This window comes from Echinops telfairi, unplaced genomic scaffold (genome assembly GCF_000313985.2).
Source record: "Echinops telfairi isolate 266 unplaced genomic scaffold, ASM31398v2 ScPeMD7_7421;HRSCAF=8459, whole genome shotgun sequence".
In the NCBI taxonomy this organism is placed as follows: Eukaryota; Metazoa; Chordata; class Mammalia; order Afrosoricida; family Tenrecidae; genus Echinops; species Echinops telfairi.
The window spans coordinates 6756672-6778104 of record NW_022111321.1 but is presented as its reverse complement, the minus strand read 5'-3'; positions in this window follow the sequence as shown (position 1 = coordinate 6778104).

The window sequence follows — 21433 nt, the reverse complement described above, 5'->3', positions numbered from 1 at the left end:
CCTTCCTCCTACCTTCATGGTATTGCTACTCCCACTACTGTTCCTGGGGAGATTATCTGTCCTGGATTCTGTGTGTCAAGGGCTCTTACCTGTACCAGTGTACAGATCTAGCTGGGTCTGTAAGGTGGAACCTGGTCTAGCCGGGTTTGTAAGGTAGAACTGGGGTCATGATAGTGGCCGGGGTGGGTGTGGGTGTGGGTGTGGGTGGAGGAGCATTAAAGAACTAGAAGAATGTTGTGTGTTTCATCAGTGCTATACTGCACCCTGGATAGCATGTCCCTTCCTAGTGACCCTTTGGGTTCCCCACTCTGACCCCCCTCGGTTGCATTCATATGATTGTTATTTTGGGTTTTCTGATGACTGATATCTGATCCTGTGGACACCTTGTGATTACACAGACTGGTGTTCTTCTTCCATTGGGGCTTTGTTGCTTCCCTGATAGATGGCTGCTTGTTTAACTTCAAGCCTTTAAGATCCCAGATACTATATATTTTATTAGCCGGGAACCATCAGCTTTCTTCACCACATTTGCTTATGTACTCATTTTGTCTTCAGTCATCATGTTGGGAAGGTGAGTATCACAGAATGCCGGGTTATTAAAACAAAGTGTTCTTGATTTGAGGGAGTACTTGAGTAGAGGCCCAATGTCCGTCTGCTTCCTTAATACTTAACATATAAATATATGTACATAGGCCTATATCCCTATCGTTATACATTAATATATTTAAAAATGACCTTGCCTATATTTATTCCTCTATTAATGTCTTTTGCCTCCTAGTTCTTTCCTCTATTTCCTTTTATTTTCCTCCTTCATTTTTGACCTTCATGTTCGACCTTCGTTTGGCTCTCAGTAATTCCTCTCAGCTGTTGCATTGCCCTTGAGCAGACCCCACCAGGCATTACACACCATTGCCATCCGTTTTAGATCTCTTGCTGTTCCCCACTTCTTTCCCCCAAACTCTCTCTCTCCCCTGCCCCCCTGGAAACATTGGTCCCACTGTTTTCTCCCCAAGAGTGTTTAAGAATCTATTATTTTACAACGCTGGAGGCTAGAAGTCCAAATCGAGTTATTGGCCACATTAATACCTTCAAAGATCTCTGAGAAAAGACCTTCTCTATGCCTTCCTCCTAATTTCTAGTAGTTTCTGGCAAAGATTTTTGCAATTCTTTGCTGCTTATAGACATATCTTCAGATGACATCCTCCTTTATTGTGGCTCTATTTTCAAGTCTGTACTTCCCTTCTATAAGAGACCATTTAGAAGGCATCAGAAGAAATATATTCTAATATATTCTAATCCTATATCACCTCATTGACTTAACTGACAACATCTTTAAAGAAAAAAACTGTAATGTCCCAGGTTAAAGAGTAGAGACTTCAAAACACTCTTGCATCATGGACATGGGTGTGGGTGTTAGAACAGTTCAAACAAATGGTCTGCAGGTGCTATAGCTTGGATATGGGAGTCCCGCTGGCATAGTGATTGCTCGTTAGGCTGTAATGTCCATGGCTGGCAGTTCAAAACCACCAACAGCTCTGAGGGGGAAAGACCGAGCTTTCTATTCCCATAAACAGTTACAGTGTTGGAAACCCAAAGGGGGTCTCAATGAATTAGCATTGACTCGATGGTAGCGAGTTTAGTTGTATATAAACTTATATTAATTTATTTTTATATTTATAAGAAGCCACTGTTTTAATTATTATGCTTGTTACCATCAAGTCGGTGCTGACCCCTAGCGACTCTACAGGATAGGGTCGAGCTGCTTCTGAGACCAAATTTCCAACGGAGTAGAAAGTCTCATCTTTCTCTCATTCAGCAGCTGGTAGTTTCAAACTACTGACATTTGGCTTAGCCACCCAATTCATAAGTCCTACACCATTAGACCCTCTGCTTTAATTTATGATAATATAATGAATACTTAAGTTTATAGATAATGCTAAGATCTTTAAGGCAGTGCATGACACACTAAGATAAGCACATATTAATGTAAGAAAAAGAGCACTAGCATCAGTGTGAAAAGATTGGCTTGGGAGATGGGGAGACACATAGGAGCAGACATTAATATTAATTCAGACACTTACTAGAGATAAAGCTGACTTGGCTTTCTTTTAAGTCATCACAGAATTTACATGAGACCCATGAAACTGTTCTGTAAACTTTAAATTCTCTATAAAAATATATAATAAGAATAAGTTACCACCTATCAAATTATTAAAAATTAATTTTGGAATTTAAAACTCTTGTTTAGTGGAGTATGTTATAAGAGTAAACTTTAAATAAATCAGAGTGTTACATACTAAACTTAATATTATACCCAATAGACTTCCCTGCATTATAAAACAACTTCTCAAATTATCTCCTTAATTTTTACCAGATATAATAAGGTGTTTGAATACAGACTAAAAAAATATGTATTTATAAGCATTCTGTGTGAAGAACAGCTGCTACAGCCTTAAAATAGTATATTCCATGAATTGCTCCTCATAAATGCTTTTAAATACTCAATAAATGGGGAGGAAATAAAACCTTATCCAAAGAATCCTATTTCAATGCTACAGCATATCTACAACAGAATGTCATAAATAAATACAGGAATTCTATATAACAAATAGAAGAGTTACAAATGAGATCTAAAGGGAAACAAATCTTTTGAATTGCAGTGTATTTTTCACTTTAGAATTATAATGATCAACAAAGATCCATAACACATCATTCATTACCCCAAACTAATACATTCTCTGCCCTCATGTCAGAAGCACTTCAGAAGGACTTGGGGCCACCACAGCAAGGCTTATATGTTATCTTGTCTTTGAATCATCTAAGATGTACTTCTGAGTCTGTAATATGTGTAACTCATATTTCTATGCATGACTGCAACTAAAATCTATTGCCAGGGGCCTCAAAAATTCAATAGCAATTGTTCTCCACACTCGAAGAGAATTGCAATGGCCCAAGGCATCTCAAATATAAGTATGATATTAGTGACACCAGATAACTTTTCACCTTTAACCACCCAAAGAGACAAGCTGTAGATCTGCAGCCGTTCGCAGTGGATCAGGATGTTTGTCTTCATTTATGCGTATTGCACTGACTTATCTCTGAGCCTCATGATTTACATGCTGCCTGTGTAGGAAGAGATCAGAAAATACTAGAAGATAATGTTTTTTCCACTTAGCAGCATTTACATGAAATGTACTCTTGTCAAGTTTGTATTGAAAACATTGTGAAAATGAATAGAAAATTAAATGAGATCCCACAGTATAGTTGTCCACTGAAAGGAAAATGAAATCAGGGGAGAGAGAGATGTAAGAGGAAGACTCATCGTTCTTGAATTCCGGATCAAAAGTGGATTATAAAAAAAACAGAATTCAAAGGAATCAGCATAGAACAAATATTTGCTAAGAACCAAAATAAACTCTACTGAATCTTGACCATTGTTCTGATACATCACTGTAATTTTAAGGATTTGCTATGTATTATTAGAATTCAAACACGCTGGTACTAACATTCATGCACAGTGAAAAAATCATCAAAACGTATGGGCTGATAGCTTATAATTTCACATCTGATTATCCCAGGTCCTTCAGAGAAAAGACTGCATAGAAGAGCTGGTTGTTATTTCAGGGGACTGTAACATTTAGAAGAGAAGTCTCTGGCATTCTAAATAGGACAACCCCCCCTCCCCCCAAATATCTAAGACAAAACAACTACCACCACCTTTTTTTTTTGCTATAGCAAAACAGTCCGTGTCTTAGCTCTTCCGTGTTGCTATTACAAACTACCGGAACAGAAAGTTCATTTTCTCAATATGGTTGCTGTGGGTAGGTGGAGACAGTTCTGGCTCGTGGTACCCTCTGAACAAAACCTGCCCAGTCCGGAGTCCCCTTCACAATGCTGGGACCTGTTGTTAGTCACAGTCGCAACCCATCACTTTGAGGGCTTGATTCTTACTCACTCGAGCTTGACGTCATTCTCCACGGATCGGTCCCTTTGAAGAACATGTCCAAATCAGCAAGACCACAATATAAGAGGCTAGAACTCTGACTTCAGGCGCTGGCTTTAGGAATTGGCTCTTTCTTACTGGGGGAGAGCTCCTTGGGGAAAGAGATGCTGATGTTGGGGGAGAGATCTGGGAGAAGATCCTTTTCTCTTTTTACCTTCTGCTTTTAGATCCCTTGGCAACGATGAGGTATGTATCTTTCCCTCTAAGACCAAAGCCTTAAAGAACCAGAGAGCCTCCCCTCCCTCCCACAGAAGTAGCTTCTGGGTTTGAGTCACTGATCTTGCAGTTAATAGTCTGGTGCCTAACCCACAATCCCACGTGTGCTCCGTACCAGTCCGTTTGAAAGTGAGGTTCTCTTGCCTGTTACAGGTAGAGCTGATTGTATATATCAGTCGTAAGAAAATTCTATTAATGATAGCAAAGTGATGGGTGTGAATCAGATATACTGCTAAATTTAAGAAAGCATTCTCAGTTTCCAGAAGTAGGGGGGCTAAGGGAATGCAGGTGTGGGAAGCACATTCTGGTTTAGAGAGAAGGGACACAGTGATTTGGGTAGAGGCCCACGACTATGTGGCTCATCACTCATGGACTGCCAGTGAGTGCTTTCTGACCAATAGCAATCCTACAGGACAGGTTAAAACCGCCCCTGTGCGTTTCCAAGGCCATGACTCATTAGGGTAGCTGACCTTTCCACTATAGCCCAGCACATATTCCTATGACACCAGAGATCCTCTTTGACAGATAGGGATTGCAAAGGGCAACTGAAAGTCATCAACGTGTAAACATCTAAGCATCTCCACATCTTCTCTTGCGGTCAAAAGGAAATACTTCCTGTATTGACCATGAAAAGTTTTCTTTATTCACAGCCCTTATCAAGCCAAGGTCATTGGTGTCTCCATCTGGATTACAAACCGTTCCTGGGACCTGTTTAGTGGCAGAATTATTTGCTTTACAGTTAGTCGGCTGACTAAGCAATTATGTACCAGCGTTAAACAGTATTTTAGGCATAGATGAAGGGGATGAGAAGATAAGCAAAGAAAATAACTACTAACAGTTCTTTATAATGCCTCTTATCTACATTACAAAACCTTCAGGATTTAGGCAAGTGAAGCCACCCCAACCTTCATTAGAAGATTCCCCAACTTCTTTAATTGATATCACTTTTACCAATTTTGGTTAAATTTCGAGAACCAAGTCAAATCCATAGGCCAGAAAGGCAGAACTTCTTACTTGGGAGTGAACATGTAACACATCCAGAGATTGCAATATTGTTTATTAATGTGTGTGTACTACATCTTGACTTGTTTTAATTTCCCTTTCATGGTTTCTGTCTATGATTTTTGGGACAATGTCTATCTAGTTAATTTTCTTTTAGCCATAACATAGAGGATTTGATCAACAAATCAGGCCTCTCTGAAATGAAACAGCACAGGTACACTGGGGCAAAAGACAGCAGTCCAATAGTTTTCTTGAGTGGTCAGTTTATCTAAATTAATCCTAAATTATTTTATTTTTGATATAAATTTAAGCTCATCAAATATGAAAAAGTATTGCTTACATATGAATTGTAGATTGTTCTTGCTATGCTTTAAGCCCAGTGTCAATTTCAAAATTCCTCTCACGTCTAATTGTACAATAGAGAAAACTCAAATAGAAGAATAGACAATGACAAATTAGGTAACAGTCATTTTTTCAGGAATCATTATTTAGGTGTTGGTTTAATATGTGTGTGAAATATGTGGAGGATTCAGTGAGATTTGAGGAATAATTGTAAGTGTATTATGGATTCAGTCATGTTGTTGCTAGGTAACTTTGAGTTCTGATTCATACCAATCTTATGTACAACAGAAAGAAAAATTACCAATTCCGAACTGTCCACACCACCGTTTCTGTGTGAGCCCACTGTTGGAGCCAGTGTGTCAATTAACCCCACTGAGAGCCTTCCTCTTTTACACCGACCATCCACTTTCCCAGGGAAGAAGTTGTATCTTAACCTCTGGTCACCGTCTTCATTCATAAGGCACATACTGACTGTAGTTTCTCTAAGACAGATTTTGTTCAGTTCTCTAGCAGTCCAATATATTGACTATTCTTGATCAACACCATAATTCAAAGGCAGTGATTCTTCTTTGGTATTCCTTAATCAGCGCTCAGTTTCCACATGAGGCTATTTAACATTCTATGACCTTTGTCAGGCACACCTTAGGCCCCAGGTGATAGCCTGGCATTTTGCCGCATATTTGCCCAATGCAAATGCAGTTTGATTTCCAGGGGTGTTGAGTGGGTGTCCAAGTCAAAAGAAGTCCTTGGAAATTTCAATATTTTCTCCAGGCTGCTTACTGGACCACGTGTGGGGATTTGGGCTTTCTTCATGTGGACAGGAATTTGGAATCTTCATTTGGTTTTCATCTATATTGAAAGTTGTGCCTCTGAGCTTCATCAGTAAAGGCTTCAAGTATTTTTTATTTCCAGCATGTCAGGTTGTATCACCTGAATATCACAGATTTGTAATGATCCCTTCTCCCATCCTGAAGTCACATTCTTCTTCATTCTCTCAGGATTTTGCTCACCAGGCAGATTAAATAGTTATGGCAAAGGAATGCAACATGGAGGAATACTTTTTCTTGAATATAGTCATGTATGTGCATACATTTGTTTCATATACATATATTTCTAATCTTGTATATCTGTATACATATATACAGGTATGTATGTGTATGTGGGCATTAAATATCAAGGTGAACAGCGATTCTAAAGAAATCTAAACTTAAATCAACTACAGTTAAATTGTGGTTGCAACAATTAGATGAGAAAAGAAACTAGCACTGGGATTGAAAGTGATGCAGAATGAAGGATGACAATCTGATTAATCACCTAAAGATACTTAACAAATCAGTATTATGTGCTGTATTGTTGTCTTTGATTTTTGATTTTGATGTATAAAGCATAAGATATGGAAAAATCGTTAGAAAAGTCTAAGCCATGAGTTGGCAAGCTTTATTTTGTTTTTTGTTTTTTTTTCAGTGTGAGTTAGTTTTATGTTTTTGTTTTTTTCCCTAAAACAAGCTAGAAAATACCTTAGGCTACTCAACTCTACTCTGTGTTGCAATCAATCTTTATTTGGAAAATTGACTATTTGCTTGGATCTGACACATTGGCCATTGCTTTCTAGCCCCTGTTCTAATCCAAAGGACATTTTTACTTTTCTAGACAAAATGCCAAGAATGATCTGAATGACACTCCCAGTCTTACATAAGTTTCCCTTCTAACGTGGAATCGGACGAAAGATGATGGATATCATGTCCATCATTAAGTAATTACAAGAGTAAAAGTTGATCTAGGTGTGTCCATCTATGCCATGAACACTTGAAAGTAAGGAGCCTCTTCTGGCTAGTAGCCGAAGAGGAAATCAAACTTATTTGAGGCGTGAGAAGAATTCACCAGGAGGTAAATTTCTATGTCTTTCCATGATTAAGACAGAGAAAAACTGTCACAAAGAACTGTAAGCAGTCAACAGACCCTGAGAACAACCCCTGAGAGTGCAGGAAGCAGGGGTCTCAGACCTATCTTTACAAAGAACCAAATCAAGTACATATCATGAATTGGCTTGCCAGTATAGAGTTTGCTCTGGGGCCTCTGCATAAAAGGCCAGCCTCGTCAACACCTTGATTCCAGCCTTGTTAGTTCTCTAAATAAGGGATCTAGGTAAATGTATCTGAAATTTTGAGTTTAAGAAATACGAATTAATAATTGCCCGTTTTTGTAGCTATGTGTAGCAATTTTTACACAGAATAGGAAGACCAAAACATTGTCCAAAGGGATTGGAGCAATTTCAGCAACGATGTAACAGGGACCATGGTCATCTTGAGTAACCTTCACTTATACAGAAATATTTGTAACATTTTTGAGCCCCCACACAGGCGTTCTTGGAGTTCTCCAAGTTCAATCTGGACCATGGTGAGACATCCTGGCAACAGATTGGATTGACAATAAGGGAGCAGTACCTAATTTTACCTCCACTGAAAAATCTAAAAATATGCCACAAGAACTACATCTAATTGTGGCATTTGTTTTCCCAGCGACCCTTTCTTTAACAGGTCCAATCTGCTTAATTACTTGGGAGTAGCCTGACAAAGCTAGTGATTAAAGGAAGGTCAATGTTGAGTGGTTTAAAAATAGCTGCCAGGGACACATTTGTGAGTCTATGGAAGATAGGATCAGAAACCGGTGGAAGCTTTAGTTGAGGTGGAGACATCCATATTTTAAAGGAAATCCACTTCTAAAGGAAAATTTGAGTATTGGAACTTAGCATGGTGCAAAAGCAGACCCAGTCATTCAGCAGATAATTCCCTTCTACAGCATAGGCCAAGGAGTGTTCTTAATTTCCCCTCGTTCTACCGAGAAGAGCTGGGTTGCTAGTTTTCTAGTGTTCCTAAATTTCCAGTATCTAGGTTCCAGGCCATGGGAGTCTCTCATTGGCCATTTGATTACTATTGAGCATGGCCTGAATTACATGTCACTTTCATTATTATCTTTTCAGAAAACCCAGTGGAGAGCATTAAATACTGAATGGAGGGGATTATCAACTTCTTTTTCTCTTTTTGATTTCTAATGGTTAGCTATTTCTGCCTATACCCCAACTACAAACAAATTCAACACAGACGTTGGGGGTGAGAGTTTTTGTCTGACTTGACTCTTCAATGATTTTTTTTTATAAAGCATTTTATTAGGAACACATACAACTCTTATCACAGTCCATACATACATCAATTGTGTAAAGCACATTTGTACATTCATTGCCCTCATCATTCTCAAAACATTTGCTCTCCACTTAAGGCCCTGGCATCAGCTCCTTATTTTCCCCCTCCCTCCCGGCTAACCGCTCCCTCATGAATCCTTGACAATTTATAAATTATTATTTTGTCATATCTTACACTGTCCAACGTCTCCCTTCACCCACTTTTCTGTTGTCCGTCCCCCAGAGAGGAGGTTATATGTAGATCCTTGTAATCAGTTCCCCCTCTCAACCCCATCCACCCTTTACCCTCCTGGCATCGCCATCTTCAATGATTCTTAAGACAGTACTTGAAGTCAAAAATATATTTTTTTTCTACTATAAAACTGAATCCATGTCTCTTTTCCTGGGGCAGGAAATCTATGAGAGATGGTAAACCCACTTTATTTTCTTGCCTTCTCTTTTTACTGTATCCAGAGGAGGTGCATTTTAATGAATCTTTTGTTTGTTTGTTTGTTTGTTTTAATGTATTTACTAGTAGATACTGTTGTCATTTTTAAACATCTCTAGAACCAAAGGGAAAATGGACTGATTTATATAAATCAAGGAGACTATGCATATAAATCCTTGTCACAATCCTTTAGTATTAAATGCATAAATCCCACTTGCTTTATAATAAATGGTTAATGATATTCAAAAACTTTAAACTGTTGAATTAGATTAGGCAGGAGACAGAAAACTACAGCCATGGACCTGCTGCCTTTTTTAGTAAACACAATTTTACAAGAGCAAAGTCTTGCCCATTTGTTTATGAATTGTTTATGACAGATTTCACACGATCGCGACAGAGTTGATGAATTCTGGCAGAGCCCACATAGCCCACAACCTAAAATATTTGTCATCTGGTGATTTATAGAGGAAAAAAAACTAGAGTAAGAATTATGGAATCAGTCTTTTTGGATTCAAACCTGGGTTCTGAGACGTACCATCTGTCTGACTGTAAATAAGCATTCAACCTTCTTATGCATCTTTTGCTCAATTGAAAAATGTGATAATATCTGAACCATGCAGAGACAATACTAAATTCTGCAATTTAATGGTTACTATTAATATCATTATTATTACTATACCTGAGTAATATGTTGTTGTACAGGAAATTTTTGAAAAGTATTATTTGTATGGAACATAACCGCCTTAACCGTGATTGCTGGTCATTTACTTGATAGCAGGCAGTATGCAAAATGTTTTATATATGTTAGCTTATTTCGTTGTCAGAGCCATTGTGGTAGTATTTCTAGGTGCTATCCAGTCGGTTTCAAGTCATACAGATGCTGTGAACACAAGACACTGCCTGGTCTACAGCATCCGAATAACGGATGCTCTGTGTGGACCGTCGCTGCAGCCACTGTGTCAATCCAAGTCATGGTGGGTCTTCCTCTCTCTCACTGGCCCCTCACTTTGCCAACTGTCACATGTTTGCTCAGGGGCCAGTCCCTCTAGGGAATATCCAAATCCTGTGCGACAAGGTCTCAACATTCTTGTTCCGAAGGGGAATTCCGGTTGTACTTCTACCAATACCGGTTTGTTCATTTTTCTCACAGTCCCTCGTAGAGTCCATGTTTGTAACCGAAGCCCTATTGTTGTTCCCCAGTAATTTTATGAGGCATCTATCACCGCTAGAAAAAAAAGCAAAGCCAAAGGTCAACATATGAGGAGTACCCTCCAAAAAATTGAGTTTATTTTTTCAAAGCTATGTATTTGATTTTTTATTTTAACAAAACAACGTTATCACCTCCATTACATTTAATACATTTGTCCAATCTGTGTGTCCATAACTGGAAACATTTTTCAAACTCCTCTGTTTGGATGACTGCAGCACATCCCTCATTTTTTTCTTCACCTGTTCTACATCATCATGTCCTCCTCATTTGAGGAAACAAATAGAAGTCGCGCAGAACAAGGTCAGGTGATTTATGTGCTTTGGGCAAGTGAGTCATGTTGGGTTTTTTTTGCCCCAAACTGGAGCAATGAGTTGACTGCATGAGCAGGTGTGTTGTTGTTTTGGTAAAACTAGTCCCCCATCTGCCACAAATCAGGCTTCTTATTATTCTTGTTGCACAGTGTTACACCATTTTTTCAGAACCTCTAAATAGAAAGCTTGAGTAACAGTCTGACCTGGTGCAACGAACTCCAAATGCACTACCTCTCTCGCATCAAAAAAGAAATGAGCACTTTCTGGTGGGGGGGAGGGAGTACCTCGCATATACTATTATGACTATATATATGACCATCACAAATACCTTATTAATATGCTCAGATACAATATACCTATAAATTCTGCTCTCCCCCAAATATTAATAGCAACAAGGGCAGATGATTATAAAATTCACTGCTTATATAGATAACTCTCTTAATGCTTTCCCTTAAGATGAACTAGATAGAAATTTAGTATAAGCTTTTTTTTACACCCTTAAACCTATAAGTGAAATCTCCATCAGTCTGTGAAATTTATCTAAAGTTAGAATGAAGATATTATCTCCAGCCCAAGCTCACTGCCATCAAGCCATCAAGTCCATTACATCTCATCACAACCTTATAGGACGTGGTAGAACTGCCCCAGCGGTTTCCGAGAGGTTACCTCCTTATGAGCGCAGGAAGCCTTTATTCAGCAGAGTGGCTGTGGGTTTCAAGTTGCTTACAGTGAGCAGCTCAACTCCTAATGCCCTATACTCCGTACTTAAACTAGCGGTTGATCACTAATAATGTCAAGTGGCTCTGGAAGTCTTCTTTGTAGAGAATTGTGAGATAGTTTATCTGTGAATTCTTGAGGACATTGTGAAATGCACTAAGCTGGTGGACACTTCAGAGGGACAATGAAATAAGGTCACTGACTATGAGAAAACTTTTATAATAATCGTCCCCATTCAAAAGTTATTGACTCACTGGCAGCTCCCTTTTTGTATGTCTTGAAGATTATCAGACCTATTTTTAATTGAGGTCTTCTGCTCCTTAACCAGTGTTTTATATTATTCTCCAAGAATTGCATAACACAACTGTGAACATCTAATTCAAAATAGTTAATTGGTATTACCTACTGTTCATAGCATGGAAATGTTGCAATTAACATTTAGTCCATTCAACTATATGATAATATTTTTTTCAGGGCTGCCAAGATATAGAGATATAGATGGCCCTCTGGGAATTTAGGATGCTTGAAAAAGTAGATAAGACATAGGTCTGGAGGGTGGTCATGATACATACTTGGGTACACTGTGCTCTGACAATGCCTTCGGTGAGAACAGGGTAAAAACCTGACCCACTGGTACTTCATTTTCCTTCAGTTACATATATTAAAACTGCCAGTACCTTTGACATTGATTCCAGGAATTTTGCTAGCTCATCCATGTGGCTATGATATATCAAAGCTCACTTGAATTTTTATAAGAACAGTATTTTTTGCCAGATTTACTAAATAACTTCTGATTCTGATACACATGTATATACTACATGAATAAGATGTATATCTTCTGAATCTGAAGGAAAATTATCAAAGATTCATAAATTTTAGTTTAGTTTACCCCACCAAAGATATATCAGAACAAAATACATGAAGCTGGCTGGTTCTCAGACCAGCATCTATAAATTACCTAACTGAAAAAGTTTCCAATTAGATTATTGATGATGTACTTTATAAGTCTTCACCTTTTCCCCCCTAATTTTATGTTTCATATAAAGAAATAAATCATGACATCCTCATCTAGACACAAATCAAAATGTAATTCTGTATGAAAATGTTAATCTTTGTAGTTAGTGCAAATGCTACAACTCCTCTGTTATATGATCATAACTCTTTTTATGTTAAAATGGAGAGAAATCATCTAATGGCAAAATTAAATTTTACCTCAATATTAACTAACATCTAGATTCATCAAAATACTGAGAAACAAAGTTGCTTTTATATTTTAAATAGTGAAATCAATATGTGATGGATAAAAGCCTTCTGTTTTAACTAACTCAAATAATTAATAAATAAGTTGCAAAAAATTGGAATATTATTTAAAACAAAAATAAAAAAACAGAAATACCACTTGAATGGAAACAATTAAGTGTTTCTTTAAAAAAAAACAAAACTGTATCCATATCATTTGTTACCTTCAATATCACATAGCATGATTGACTAGGTGTCCAATTATTAAAACATCATATTTCTATTATCAAATTCTCATTGGACTTGGTTATCATGAAAAGGAAAAGAAAGTAGAATGCATGTTTGGTTGCCTTGATAAACAACTATCTCAAATTATAAGATCAAAATATTTGAATGATCAATGAGAAATGAAATGTGAGACAGAATTCATGGAACCCATGAATCTGTGTGGCCCCCAAAACCATTCATTTAAATAAACTTTAAACCTCAAACCAATATGATCTCCTACAATTTTTAAACCAAACAATAATTTAATTAAAGTATGTCTACCTGGAGAATGGTGCTCTTGTGAAGAATTGTCTTAGAGCCCTGAAGACATGGTGGGTTAGTCTTTGGGCTGTTAACCAGAAGGTCAAAGCCACCAACCACTCTGTGGGAGACAGATGAGATGTTCTACTCTGGAGAAGACGGACAGTCTCAGTGCCCCACAGGGGGCAGTGCTACTTTGGCCTACAAGGTCACCATGAGTCGAAAACAACTCTATGGAAGTGAAGCATTTGGGTTTGGGGCTATGCAGCTTCAAATTGACAACAGCAACGTCACAGGCTGGAGGAGCTACTTAGGAGGCAGTACTTTGATGTGGAGGATGGTGGAACAATTTGGAAAAGGATGGAGAGAAGGATTGCACATTTGGGAGACTGCAATCACTGTAATGTAGATTGCACCTGTAGACATGATTTAAATGGTATGTTTGCTACTGTGTATGTGGTCACCTAAATTAATTAATTAATTAATTAAACTTATAATTGAAAAATATAGAAAGAGTGAGAAACAGAGTCACAGCGATGGATAGAAAATTGAGAGGATGAAGCAAAGCTCCTGAGGCTTCTACCTGTGAGAAGGAGTCTTGATGGAGAACGTTGCAGGCTATTACTATAACCCGGTCAGTTTTGTTGCTGCTGTTGGCTCACAGGGCCCTTTGAGAATTTGGCTACTTCAGAAATACTCCTATGTTCCTATGGGTCCACTAAAGGCCATGTATGAGCCTGAGGTTATAGATGCTGAAAATTCCTCAAGTCCCCATTAAGTGCGTGCTTGCAATCACATACCCTCAATTACCGACTCCCAACATGGCAGTAAAATCAAGTTTCTGAACATGAGAACCAACAATGAGACCTTCCATCACTGTTAGTAAGTATAAGCATCATTTTGTAAGATCCTTACGAGGTTGACAATTTCTAAGTGTTTCCTTATGAACCTAAGACAAAAATCTTTAAAAGAAAGGGGAAAATTGTTATGAACCCAAACTAGTTATACTATCTATATCTTTGATAAAAATGTTTTTCAATAAAATTTCAATAAATAATATTCTGAGTGAGAATTTTAATATTAGCTTAGTTTTCTTGTTTGTTTGTTTTTTACTGTTGCATCTGCTGTTGCTTGTGTCCTTTCAAGAGTTTTGTGTTTTCAATTAAGTTTGCACAATCCTTTATTAAAACTTTTTATTCTTATCACTAAAGGGCTTGGTGGTATGGAGAGATAGGATTTGGGCTGCTAACAGCAAGGACCAGCACCTCTGAGGGAGATAAATGAGGCTGTTTGCTCCCTAACGGTTTATGATCTCAGAAGCTCAAAGGAGTCATTCTGCTCTGTCCTACAAGATCATTACACAATAAAAACCACTTGATGGACGTGGTTTGGAGGTTATTGCCACCACTGAGCTATAGTGGATAAGCGATTTATGCATACGTGCCATTCTTGTGGTCTCTTTTCTCATTGGTTATTATATTGAGAATGTATTTGCAAAGAAAAACTATTAGAAAGTGGTGATTCTTTTATTATAGACATGATTTAATTCAGACTTCATTGGTTGGTTATAGAAAACGTATAATCAATAAATTAAATAATCAATATCACTATTCAATGATACACTGTCATATAAACACACCCATGAGGCTTTCTACTTCCATAAAGAATGTCAGTCTTTGGAACGCACAGGGCAGTTCCTCTCTGTCCTATCTGGTCACTATGAACCACCACCAACTCAAGGCAGCGAGAGTTGATGCTTACCTGACCTATGTCGATATATAAAACAGCTCTGTGTTTGTGAAAGTGAAGGAGTACAAATATACCTATATATGTATCCCCATGGGAAGGTAATCAAGGTGAACTGTAACTCTCTTCATCTCTTGGTCATAACAAGTATGCTAGACAGGTTTAATGTTTGTGTTGGGACTTCAGCAACATCATAACATATATACTTGAGTATAAACTGACACAAATATCAGCCGAGGCACCTAATTTTACCACAAAACTGCATTAAAAATATGCTGAAAAATTTGGCTGACACATGGGTATTTACACTATTTGTTTTTCTTTCTAAATTGCTATCTAGAGTAAGTGGAAAACCAGAGGAGTCCATAATTAGCTAAACCAATGATAAGTGAACATTGCTCTGGTCCCTCTCCTGGGTGTTTTTAATTCCACCAAAGATATAGCATCAAATTTATAATAAGAATGAAAGAAAGCCCTACAGAAGGAAACAACTATCCAGGTAATTGGTAAGCCAGCCTGATCCCAGGAGGAAAGTGGAGTTAAGTACCATTCTGGGAAAACAGAAACATTAAGAACAACAAAAAATGAAGTGTCATGGTCAAGATTTCTACAAGAAGGTACAATGACAAGCCCCATCTTTGACTATTGTGAAGTTAAGGAATGCATGAATTTTAAGATTACTCATTAATTCCCCACATTTATGTATAGGTTTCATATTTAACATTTGGCCCATTCACTATATGATATTTTTGATAAATGAAATTTCTCAGAATAATTTGGCCTCTATAACTGCAAGTAAAATGGAGACCTTTTCCTGGTTTGTTGAACTTATTAAATATCCTCAAGTATATTCAAGAAGCATAGTAGCAATTTTCAATCAGGCAGTCTTATAACCTCCTGTACTTGGAAAGACATATTTAAGAGGAACTGTTCACATTCAATATTAGAACATTTCAAGACTTACCTTAACATACAATGCTGTTGGTAACAGAACAATCTCTATAGGCCTCCATGGAAGATCACTTAATATGATTGATATGCAAATTTAGCCAGCAACCACAAATGACAGAGATTAAGAAAATGAGGAATTCTAACAATTTCCGAGGTCCAAAATCAACTAAATATGAAACCTACATCCCTTGATAATTATAGGCAATTCAGATGTGAAAGTTGGAAACAAAGAGAAAAGATCGGTGGTTAGAAAAATTTGGCCTTGGTGATATATATGATAGCATTTTTTGACACCAATGGCTTTTTCTTTGCAAAGGGTATGATAAGTGGAGAAAAGATTGACATTATCAAGGATTGCTTACTTCATCAATGATCATGGAAGCAGTCAAGAGTTCAAAAGACACATTGTACAGGGTAAATCTGCTGCACAAGACTTTTTTAAAGTGTTGAAAAGCAAAGTGAAGATGTTACTCTGAGGACTGAGGCCTGATGCAAACTAGGGTATTTTCAATTGCTTCCTATGCATGTGAAAGTTGGACATTGATGGAGAATGGATGTATTTGAAATGTAGTGTAGGCAAAGGATATTGAAAGCAACATTGCCTGCCAAAAGAAAAAAAAACAGGATCTATGTTGGAAGAAGTACAGCCAGAATGCTCCTTAGAAGTAAGGATGGCAAGACTGCCTCATATATTTTGAACATCTTGTCAAGAAAGACCAGTCACTGGAGAAGTAGAGGCTAAAGTAGAGGGGTGGAGAAGAAGAGAAACACCCATGACAAGATAAATTGACACAGTGGCTGCAACAATGGGCTAAAATTAAGAACACTTGTGAGGATGGTGCAGGACTAGGCAGTGTTCTGCTGTGTTGGGCATCGTGTCACAAAGAGTCAGAATCAACTAGAACATCCCTGCAACAATGATATCATTTGTACACATAGACCCCACCAAACGCAACACATAGGATAGAAAACAACTAAATTTGTAGAAAGATACCATGTAGAAGCTGAATACCTTCTGTCAAAATAAGGCTGGGGGCTAAAGGCAGCATGGATCATCAGTTTTTCATATGCAAATTTAAGGTAGAGCTGAAGAATACTGAAACAAGTCTACAAGACCCAATGTTCCATGTTGACTATAAACTAAAAACCAAGTTCATTGCTATCAAGTTGATACTGACTCACAGAGATCCTATATCCTGCCTGAATTTGTAGACCATACCAAGAATAAATTTGGAGCATTGAAGACCAGACAAGCTGTGGAATGATATCAAGGCCATCATACATAAAATATATAACATTTTTTTCAAAGACAGGAGAGACAATCACGGATGTCAGAAAAGACTGAAACTTGCTATTGAGCATGGGACCACTAATAATAAAAGAACGAATGATGAAGTAACAGAGATAAAAAGAATCCAGTATAGATAAATCCCTCAGGAATGGAGTTACCATAAGGGTAGCAGGCAGGTGGGAGGAGGAGGGGAGAAACCAATTATAATGATCAATGTATAATCCCACTCCCACCCAAGGGGAATGAACAACAGAAACGTGAGCAAAGGGGAGACAGTGGATGGTGTAAAATATAAAAATAATAATTTATCATTTATCAGGGGTTCATGAGGGTGGGAGGGGAAAAGAGGAGCTGATAACAAGAGTTCAAGCAGAAAGAAAATGTTTTGAAAATTATGATGGTAACATATGTAAAATGTGTTTGATACAATTGATGTATGGATTGTTATAAGAACTGTAAGAACCCCCCAAAATGATTTATATATATAAAAAAGAATAATAATAAAAAGGAACCACCCTCCTCCAAAAAATAAACTCCAGTTAAAATATTTTTAAACATTTTCAATGAAATATTTTTAAATGTCAAAAAAAAAAAGGTGTATCGCTGGTCCATATAAGTTATTGTCAAAAGGCTTTCCCCTCCTTTTGTCACTCTATCGGTGAAATACTTTGATGGACATAGTACTTAATTTCTAAGAGATTTCAGTTAAATATTCAAGTTATCATGCATTTTTAGTTATATTTGATTATATACTTATAACATGTAATAGAGACCCTAAATTTGTCCCTACATTTTTATTGCTGATCTCTATAGTTCTAGATTTTTCATTTATGTCTTCGATCCATATTGAGTTTGGTGTGAGAAGTGGGTCTTGTTTCATTTTTCAGCAAACTGACACCCAGTTTTTCTGATACAATTTGTTAAAGAGACTATCTCTTCCCCTTTTAAAGAATTTCAGTTTTTTGTCCAAGATCAGCTTCCCATTGATGGATGGATTTATTTCTGGATTCTCAATTATGTTCCATTGATTATAACACATAAGAGACTATTCTCTAAAAATTATAGGACACTTTAATAACTCAAAATAAAAAAGACAAATAATCACTTTTTAAAATGGGCAGAGGCACCAATGAAACACACAGCATTCCTCTGGTTCTTTAATCCTTCCTAAACCCCACACAAATTATCATGACCCCAATCCTACTGCACAAATCTGGCCAGACCAGAGCATGTACACTGTACAGATAAGACCTCTGGACACATGGAATCCAGGACAGATAACCCCCCAGGAACAATAATGGGAGTAGTGGTACCATGAGGGAAAGGAGAAGGTGGAAGGGGCAGGGGGAGGGAGAACCAATCACAACGATCAAAGTATAACTGTCCCCCGGCAAGGGGAATAAACAACAGAACCATGGGTGAAAGAGACAATGGTCAGTGTAAGACATGAAAATAATAATATTTTATAAATTATCAAGGGTTTATGAAGGAGGGAGAATGGAAGAAGGAGGAAAGAAAATGAGGAGCTGATGCCAAGGGTTCAATTAGAAAGAAAATGTTTTGAAAAAAGATGATGGTAACATATGTACAGATGTGCTTGACACAACAGATGTATGGATTTTATAAGAGCTGTAAGAGTCCCCATAAAATGATTAACATTTAAAAATGGGCAGAGGACACACGCAGATAATCCTTCAAGGAACACCTTCAGACGACGTGTCCAAGAAGCATAAAGATATTCTCACAGGCATTGTCATTCAAGAAATGCAAAACAAAAAAAAACCACACTGAGATATTATCTCATCCCAGAATTAATAGCAAAGTTCTTAAATTGGAGAATGATAAATGCTGGTGAATGTAGGGAGAGATGAGAACTCCCAGCCTGGAACAATGCTGGTGGAACTATAAAGCAATGCAAACACTCTCTGTGGAAGACGGACAATGAATAAGGAAAGCCACAGAAAAACGAACATTTTGGAATTATGGTGTTTTTGAGAATGATGACCATGCCACAGACTACCAAAGAAATAGTTTTCTGAAAAATGTACAGACAGAATTCTACTTAGAAGGAATGATGTGAGGTTTTGTGTCCGGTACTTTGGACAGGTTATCAGGAAGAGCCAGCCCCTGAAGAAAAGTTTCATGCTGGGTAAAGTAAAGGGCAAGTTAAAAAGAGAGAAACCTTTCGTGAGATAGATTGAGACAGTGGCTACAACAATGGGCTCACACAGAGGAACGACTGATTAGTGTTTTGCTCTGTTGTAGATAGGACATTTAAGGACATCAAAATTTCTCTCTGACACCTAGCAAGAGCAACAGAGTGAGGGAGTAATAATAGAAATCTAAATGCTACCGGTTTTGTCATTTAAATATATTTTATTAAATCATTTAAAGTTGTTTCTCAAATTAGTCTCTATTTTTCACTATCCAATGAGTATTTGTCCCATATCAGCTGGGATGCTGTTGCTGTTATTGTTATGCTCTGTTAAATCAATTCCAACTCATAGTAACCAATAGGACAGAGGAGAATTGCTCATCACATTTCTTAAACGGAAGTACTTAGACGAGTCAGTCCTTTTATCTCCCATGGAGCAGCTGATGGGTCAATGACCAACTACAAAAATCTCTACCTACTTCATTCTGAATTCTCAAAACCATAAATTATGGAAAGTCTCACTAATATCACATTTCACTGAATATAATTCAGAAACATCTGCATGAATGCATATACAAGGAACGTAGTGACTTCTCATTCAACAATATCTATATGAGTCCGCTACCACATGGCTCTCAGTTTGTCATACTTTGTGTTGTTGTGATGCTAAAAATGATGTCCCTGGTATTTCAAGTACTAGAGAGTTCACCAAAGGGCACAGGTTTCGATAGAACTTCCAGACTAACAACACATGACAAAGAAGGCATAGGATGCCCATGTCAGAGGACTTAGCCTCTGAAAACATTTTGGATAGCATCCAAACATTGTCAGCAATCTTTTTGAATGAAGGCAGAACATTGTCACAGAGAGTGCCAGAATCTAGGCCCCTCAGGGGAGAAGGCACTCACTCTAATATGACTGAGAAAGAACTACCTTCTCTAAGTAGAGTCGCCCATGAGGAGCTGGAAGGAATAAAGCCTGTGAGAGGAGAGTCCTGGAGACCTTTCTTTGCTGATCGAGCACAAAACAAAAAGAGAAGAAACAGCTACAAACATATTAATAATTAGAATTTGGAATATACAAAGAATAAATATAGAAAATTTGGAAAGTGTCAAAAGTGAAATGGAATGCATAACATTGATAGTGAACTGAAATTGACTGACAATAGTGAGATGAAATGGCATAAGTGAGATGAAATTGATTAGTATTGGCTATTTTGAATCAGAAAAGCATGTGATTTACTATTCTTGGAATGACAGAATGTGGAGTGATTTCAAGATCTATCTTGAAAGACAGTGCTGTCTGCAATAGATTACCATATACCAGCATACAAGGAAATCCAATCAACCAATCTTTGATTTGGTCACTAACCACTAAAGCTAGTGATGCAGAAACTAAATAATTCTACCAATGTCTCCATTCTAAAACTGATCAAGCATGCAATCAATATACATTGATAATTATTGGCGATTAGAATTCAAAAGTTGGAAACAAAGAGAGAGGAACAAAGTTGAAAAATATAACCTTGGTGATAGAAAGAGAGCTGCAGATTATATGATAGAATTTTGCAAGACCAATGACTTTGTCATTGAAATCACCTTTTCTCAAAACACAGAAAAGTATACATGTGGACTTCTCCATATGGAATATACAGAAATCAAATTGACTACATCTGTCGGAAGCAATGGCGGAGAAGCACGATATCAGAAGCTAAAACTTCGCCAGGGGCCAAATGTGCAACAGATCATCCATTGTTCATATGTGAGTTCAGATTGAGGCTGAATTTACAAACTCAAATATGTCCAAAAGAGGCCAAATATGACTGTGAGTTTATCCCATCTGAATGTCTAGAACATTTCAAGAACAGATTGGATTCATTGACACTAAAAGCAGAAGATGGAAAGGATACATTGAGTCACTGGAATGAAAAGAACATTGAAGCATTTAGAGGACTAGCATATGAGCAAGAAGCAGGGCTACTAAGGGATGAAGTTCAAGTTGTAATGAACGCATTAGCCCAAAAGAAGAGTCTAGTATTCATGGGAATGCCAATTGAAAAGTTTCAACAAGTTGATAGAGTACTAGGAATGCATACT